The sequence below is a fragment of the Etheostoma spectabile genome, chromosome 13 (genome assembly GCF_008692095.1).
Source record: "Etheostoma spectabile isolate EspeVRDwgs_2016 chromosome 13, UIUC_Espe_1.0, whole genome shotgun sequence".
Lineage (NCBI taxonomy): Eukaryota > Metazoa > Chordata > Actinopteri > Perciformes > Percidae > Etheostoma > Etheostoma spectabile.
In genome coordinates this window covers 137416-145136 of record NC_045745.1, presented here as the reverse complement: position 1 = coordinate 145136, position 7721 = coordinate 137416, and the positions used below count along the sequence as shown (strand labels likewise).

The following is a 7721-nucleotide window of genomic DNA, read 5'->3' as shown; positions in this document are numbered from 1 at the left end:
CTCCTGGCACGGAGAGAATTAACTTATTAACTTAACCTTTAGTGGCAGTGCTCTTTGGGGTTTTAACAAGCCTGGTTAGTTTAGAACGTTCGTAACTATAGGAATTTACTTAAAAAAATACTGTTCATTAATCACTCTGTTCTCAAAAGCACCCCTGGAGCTGGTCAGGGTCCAGTTCCACTTCCACAGGGATGAAGCTTGCAGACAACTGAGTTTGAAAATAAAACCTCTGGTTAAAGGACAGTCTTCCTGTTCACTTGGACACTCTGCTGCCTCCAAAATAAACCACACCACAGAAGTGGTATACCTGTATGCACGTGTGAAAGCAGTGAAGGAGACAAGAAGCTGCTAAACCCTTCTCTCTCAGTCTACTTTTAGCAGACAATTCTTGTGGCGTCACAGCTCACCTTACTGTAATAAAAGAAATAGAAAGAAATAAAGTCAACAAACACCAGTCAATACTGAAATCAAGCCTGAAACAGCCAAGTAATGCAATAATGTGTCAACATTGACAGGATATTGTACTGTTTTTAAGAAAAATTAAGTGTCAGTATTCAATTCAATTTAGTTTTTTATTTATAGTATCAAATCATAACAAGAGTCTTGAGACACTTTAAATATAGAGTAGGTCTAGACCACACTTTATAATTATTAAAGTCACAACAATTTTAGTAATTCCCCCAAGAGCAAGCATGGTGCAAAGTACAATCATGCACAGTGGTGAGGAAAAAACTCCCCTTTTAGGGAGAAACCTTGGTCAGACCCAGGCTCTTGGTAGGCGGTGTCTGCCGGTTGAGGATGTGATGCACAGTGACAATAACAATCACAATAAAGAAAATGGAACAGTAACTAAAAAAATGGTGGTAGTAGTGGTAGTTCATGTCATAGCAGGGCGTTACTGTATGTAGCATGGCACGGCAGGACATAGCTGGACGTAGCAAGATGCAGCAGGGCACCGCAAAACGTAGCAGGGTGTAGTGCAGCAGGACTAGGGTGATAGCTGCAACCAAGATCTTGGTGGCATCCAAGAAAGTATTCGGGGCGAACAGAAAACATAAGGACTCCAGGGAGTACGCCCAGTAATGTTTTAGGTAATGGTTTTAGTTTCCATTAAAAAAGAGGAATAAGTACAGTAACAATGCTGGGGGTTTTCTTTTCTTAACAAATTCTGCTTTAACAACTGCACTTCTCTAACTGCTTATCTTAAATAATACAGTCCATCTATCAGGACAGCTGACACATCCTGCATGACTCTTGACTTATCTATTGCAAGTATGAAAGATGCTATGTTGAAAGCAGGAGATTAGACATATACGCCTCCTTGTAATACTTGTTTAAACCTGTCTAAAATGTGAGAGGTTGGGGGTAGGATTGTGTTTCTTGGGGAGATGAAGTGAGTTGCCATTTAAATCTTGACACAGTAAGTAACTACCAAAAGAAACTGGTAAACACAATGCACAGAATAACTTATCAAGTGATTCAACATTGAGATTCAGTCTGACAAATGTTAAATTAAAGTACAACAGCAATGTATAGTTTTTACTGCAAACAATGTTAACACACAGTTAGATCAAAAAATCTGCTGGGTGACTATTTGAGAGCTCGACCTAAGAGGAAATTTATAAACAGGATGTAAAGCGCATGGGGATTTTCCCTCTGCTCTGCACATGTCAACCAGAGAGAACTCCTGAGAATCACTGGAGCGTTTCATACCCGTAACTCAAGCTCTTCTTTTGCACACACTGTTTAATGAACGATAGGAATAACAAACAAAATTACATTTCATTGAGATAATCCAAAATAAATTTTACATTTTGTTGGACCTAATGACAAATGTTGATCATTTTGCATAGTTAATTATAATGATCAAAAACTAAGTGCAGAGTCTGTAGAATCAAAGCAGGCCATTTTATTGACTTTAAAGTGGCTATATGTAACTTTCAGTTTATATTGATTCTAGCGGCCACTTTGGACCGAGGCGGTAGTGTTTTTACCACACTTGCTGTCCTGAAGGTCTTTTCTTTACGGCGCTGTATTGCCCACTGTTTGACACACTGAGTCAGCATTACTGGGAGGTCATAAAGTTGCATTGAATATTTTGCTCAGACAGGAAATCCTTCATTTATAAGAAGAGAATACGTTACAGATGCACTGTTGCATTTCAAGTGTTGCATATGGATTGCGTGGATTGGTGGCTGGAGAGATGCCACTTCACCTCCTGGGCACTGCCAGGTGCTGTTGAGCAAGGCACCGTACCCCCCCACCCGGTCAGGGCGCTGGTTTGGCTGGCAGCCCACTCACTCTGACATCTCTCCATTAGTGCATGTATAGATCCTGAACGTGTGTGTGTGTGTGTGTGTGTGTAGTTCAGGACTGTGTGTGACTACTAACAAGTGTGGACACAGAGTGTAAATTGTAATTTCCCCATTGGGGATTAATAAACAGATTAAAATTAAAAAATTAAATTAAATTATATGGTAACTTAGCCTGGATGCACTGTGACTAAACCGGGTAAAGCAAAGCATGTATGCCAAAGCATTAATAGATTGTTGTAGCAACCAATGTAATAATAACTTAATTAATATAGAGCATTTCATGAAACCCACAGACACTTTTCACAAGGGAAAAGAAAATAGTAGGCCAACACAAGCATAAAAGACTAAAAGGAAAGAACCGTCTGTGCTGGGATTGATCCGGGTTTCGTCCGTTGTCTGTCACTTTCCCTTTAAGCTTTTAGTTCTTCGTTTAACTTCCATTATTTTTTGTGATGTTACTGCCCAAGAATCAGCCATAACTTAATAATTTCTAAAATAAAATAAAAATACAATTAGGCCTATATAAAGAAATCTCCTGCTACCTTTTACCGGGTTGGATACACTAACACAACCGTTAAAATGTTATAGCACCTCTACCTGCCGTAAATCATTCTGTGACTTTGCGGGGGAAATTGGACCCGGGTAGAGGCATTAATAAAAAACTATATAATAAGATATTTTCACTATTAGCCTTGTTTCCTGTTACATATCATTTATGATCATCAGATGACAAATTTCAGTTTCAAAAACAATAAAAAGTTACATATAGTCACTTTAAGTTTTCTGGTATCTTTTTATTCTGGTGTAACAAGAACATTCTGGACTGCCAATGGAAAATGTAAAAATAACAACTATCACTAAAAAATTGCCATGTTCCCATTCTTGAACCTGTATTACTTGTCTTGAAGAAACCATAGTATAAAGTGCTCGCCCACATTGTTGCCCACATTGTTGCCTTCGCATGTGGGTGCTCCACAGAGGCATATGACGGAGCCAGGCAACCAATAACGTTCCAGATGGAGAAGGAGAAAGTCATCAAGTTTGAAGTAAATTGTATTGTGATAATCCCAAATAAATGGTGGGGGGGGGACAAGCGATTTTATATTTAGTTTGACCTAATAATGGCAAACTTCCTGTCAGCAATGTTAGCAACTTGACTATCCCAGTGCTAAAGTAATGTGACATGTTTTAGTAAGATGCATTTTAAGAGAAGCACACAATGCAGTAGCATAGGCTGCTATACACAGATAACCAAAAACCACTGGACTATTTATTTTCTGATCAACAAGTCTCTGCTTTCTATTCTCCCTCCAACTCTCCTCTCTTTCACTTCTCCATCTTTACCTCCCACTCCCTCTTTAATCTGAGTCATTCAGGCTCATGTCTAACACATCACAATCACAGTGGGCTGACGGTTATAGGCCACCAATGCTGTGTTTGATAGGTTGCAGCTTACAAATTAGACCCTGGAGAGGACAACTTTGCTGTAACCCTGGGGAAATAGGCAAACCTCTCACTTAGGAGCACCATCCTCACATCACACTCTGCTGTCAACCCATAATTAGTAGGGCTGAAATGATACACCAAACCCAGTGTTTGATTCTTATCACAATTTTTTGCCCCATGATTGGATACAAACCTTGATTCTTTGGGAGAAGAATCAAGGTTTGTGCTGTGCCATGTGGTATTTTTCTGCCACGTGATCATTAAGTCATTGATTACATGCCACTTTGCAACACAGTAATACAACAGAGACCTTAATGATACTGATTGATTGATTTCAATCCAATGATTCTTTTCTACCTTAAAAAATGTTCCTACATTTGTTTCAGTGGTTCATTAACCACCATTCGAATGAGACATGTAAGAATAATGGTAATGGAAAGAGTAATTGACAATTCCACTTCCAACTTGTAGGGGGACCAAAGAGGAAAGTGCTGTGCTTCCTACTGTAAAGGTGCTGGTTGACAAGTAGCTAATGCTAATGCTTTTTGTATAACATTAGCTAGCTAATTCTTAGTGGGTAACATAAGATAATGACATTATTGTTTACTCATTTATTTTTAGTATGAATGTTTTGACCACTGTTAACAACTCTGAGCTAACCCACAAATGCATCAGTAACTACAACTGTATAGATAGATGACTAATACAATGGTAATTTAGCCAGCTAACACACCCCTGTCTGTCTGCCTGCCTGAATTTCTCCCGGCGCTGCAAGGCTTCAGTCAGGATGAGAGCTGAAACAGCCCCGGCCCGGGAACACATCCACAGTCAGCCCCACCACAGCTAGCAGCCAGCCCGGTCAGCGCTTAGCTAACTCCTGTGTTAAGGACGCTAATGGCAGTTTCCTGATCCGTGGGGAAACAGACCCAGGCCCCCGCGTCAGAACAGCGGCTATTCATAACGTTAAACCTCCATTAGCATTACCGGTGCCCCCCCTTGCATTTAGCTGTCTTTATGGTAAGCTAAATTTACCGAACAAAACAGGGATAAAGCAATTTTGGTTTCAAACTGCATAATGTTACAGCCCTAATAATGAGGTACTGATATATATATGTATAACGATGACATTGCTGAGATCAAACAACATTGTACATTGTTATGTCTTGAGTACAACAATATTACAATGATTACATTACCTTTAATATTAGTAACTTGCAATATATACTGTGATATACTGAGCTAATGAACTAAGAAGTCTTTTGTTTTTATCATATATTGCTTATGAAAACTACATTTTATCACCACACAGTTTTAGTTCTGAAATTCAATTTAACCAGGGCTTGACATTAACTTTTTTGCTCACCAGCCACTTTGGCAGTCACAAATATGTGGTAAATAACATTTTATTTCATGCAAACTGACTATGGTTTGCCACAATTTACTTGCAGAAACAGATTAAAAACTCTTTAAATCTAGTACCAAATCAAGACTACATAAACAATATAGGCCTAAAAAATATTAAGCTCTGATATGATTGTGTAAATCTCCTTTTGTGTGAAAACCTGCAACTGATTAAGACACATAAAAAGAGTCCTTTTGCATACGTAATGCAGGTGTGTATAAGAATTCAGTTTTTGCCGATTGATTGAAAATGAATGCTTAGACAAAAGCATCAAAGCCATAACTTTTGTAACCGTTCCTTAAACAAAGGCACCAAAAGTACAAACGCATTTTCTGCTTTGCGCTTTGGTTGCAATCCTACAACACACTTTTAGCAAAACACTACCCATTGTTTCTTACATTAAACACTTTGTTCAAGAATGAAAACTCTAGCAATCATTGGCAAAATACTTCTATTCACAATGCAAAACACTATCTGAAATTGGGGAAATATCACCATTTGTCTGCAAGAGGTTCTCCATCACCATGCCACTCTAGGTATCTACTTGACCCCTTAATCCCCATTCCTCAATCCAACTGAGGAATTATACTGAGGTTTAAAAAACCTAGATGGTCAATAGACTAAAGAACATACATGAACAGGAGTTTTGAACTTACTCTACACTTGAGTAAAGTGGTGAACTTTTTGAAGTCAATTGACTCACAGTTGTGTAGACATCCCAGCATCAATACACATATTATCCCAAGCTTCCTTACGTTTTTGGTGTTCCTGCATATTTACTAACCAGCAGCTATTGGGTCGCAGCTCAAAGCCCGCTTGTAGTGTTCTTTGTCCTATGGTTCTTTCTGTCATGCTGCCTGGCCGTGTTACCTGGAGAACTTAATACATTTTTTTTTTTAATTTTAGTTTTGCAAATAGACAATACAGTTTTAGTTAGTTATTGTTTTTTTGTGATGCCTCATTTTTATTTTTATTTCAGTTAATGGAAATGTTACCTACTTTTCATATTTGGTTTGTTTTCATTAACGATTATAACCTTGCTGAGTTGTTGTGGCCAGACCTAACAGAAGGCCGGATCCATAAACTATCTTTCACAAAACTAATTTTTTTATAACAATGTTTTAATTCATTTTTCATTCAAATCAACATCCCCCCCTGTTTGCACTGCAATTTTACTGCAAATATATGTATTTATATTTTATTTTTTGTATTGATTACTGTACTGGAATTCCACTTTTCTTTGTATTTTTTGTTGTAAAAACCAGTGTGTTGTTGCTGCTTTGAAAGAGTAATTCAAGTGTGCATGTTTTTATCACTTTGCTGCAAAATTGCCATTTTGAAAAGGATTGTTACGTTTAAATTGCAGTTGCATTGTGACATAGAAGTGAGATATTTATCTTCATTTTTATCTTATCGTCTTATTTAGCTTGTGTGAAGAGTTTTGACATAGTGAGCCACATAGCGGAACAAGTGTGTCAGCCATCGGCAAAAAACTGTTAAGTGTACTACAAGTGTTAAGTGTATTATTTAAATTGCAATATAAATTAAAACAAAACTTAATTCATTAATATTTCTTTATATTTTGCATTTGTAATTGTACTACAACAACAAAAATCACATAAACACTGCTCTGCAGTTTTAAACTCTTTGATACAAACACATTTAACACTTTGGTAAAAACACATTTAATCATATTTTATCATTCCTTGGGTATCAATAACTGTCTCTCTTTGGTGAACATCAGTATGTTTTGTAAACATGAATATGTGCTCACTTTTTGCGTTGTAGTTGTATGTGGCAGATTTAGCTGCTCTCAGTGCCCTCTTGGACGGAGTGTACTTTGAAGTCAAACTGGTGTGGTTGATTTTGAAGGATGAAATCGTCTGTGTGCCCTTATGTGCCTCTTCTGAGCGATGGTGCCACTGTATTTTAATGTGCTGGGTAATGTCATTTTTTTGGCCGAGCGCCAGGTTAAAGTCAAAGCAACACAATTTACAAGAAGCATGGAGGTTGTCAATATCACTAAGTAAGAAGCATGTAAATTGTTGTGCCCAACTCTGATACGAATTTACAGCTATATTTTGATTTCTTTGCGGAAACACCACCTTCACTTGCCATTTTTTTGGGCTGGCTTTTGGGTCTGAACTTTCCGCGAAGCTTGCGCATAGATCAACTGCGCAACTGGGTTATAGGCTGCCAGGTTGAGGTGACAAATGGGTTGAACATTGTATATGGTGAGTTGATTGTGTAAATAGGAGGTGTTTTACACTAAATCTGGCAACTTGTCAACAACAAACAAACATATTGGTCACATTATTTATTAAGGAGTTTCGGGAGGGGTCCGGGAGATAGAGTGCTAAAAAATTTGGAGGAACACGGAAAAAACAGTGTTGGCAGGTATAGATTAGGGTTAGGTGTCCTGATGTCAACGGTCGCAGCCCTTCCTGGAAGTCAACACTGAGGGCTTAAAACCCCATCTAGCTAATTTTTCCCAGTATTTCGTGGGTAGGCGGGTGCTAATGTCAAGTCCTAAATGTAAATGGACTGTTCTTATATAG

At 38.1% G+C, this 7721-nt stretch overlaps 1 protein-coding gene across 2 annotated transcripts in view; it reads right to left on the bottom strand.

Annotated features, from left to right (window-relative positions):
- The window catches only part of cblb (Cbl proto-oncogene B, E3 ubiquitin protein ligase), a 140108-nt gene that overhangs the window by 128428 nt on the left and 3959 nt on the right, over positions 1 to 7721 (bottom strand). The window lies entirely within an intron of this gene.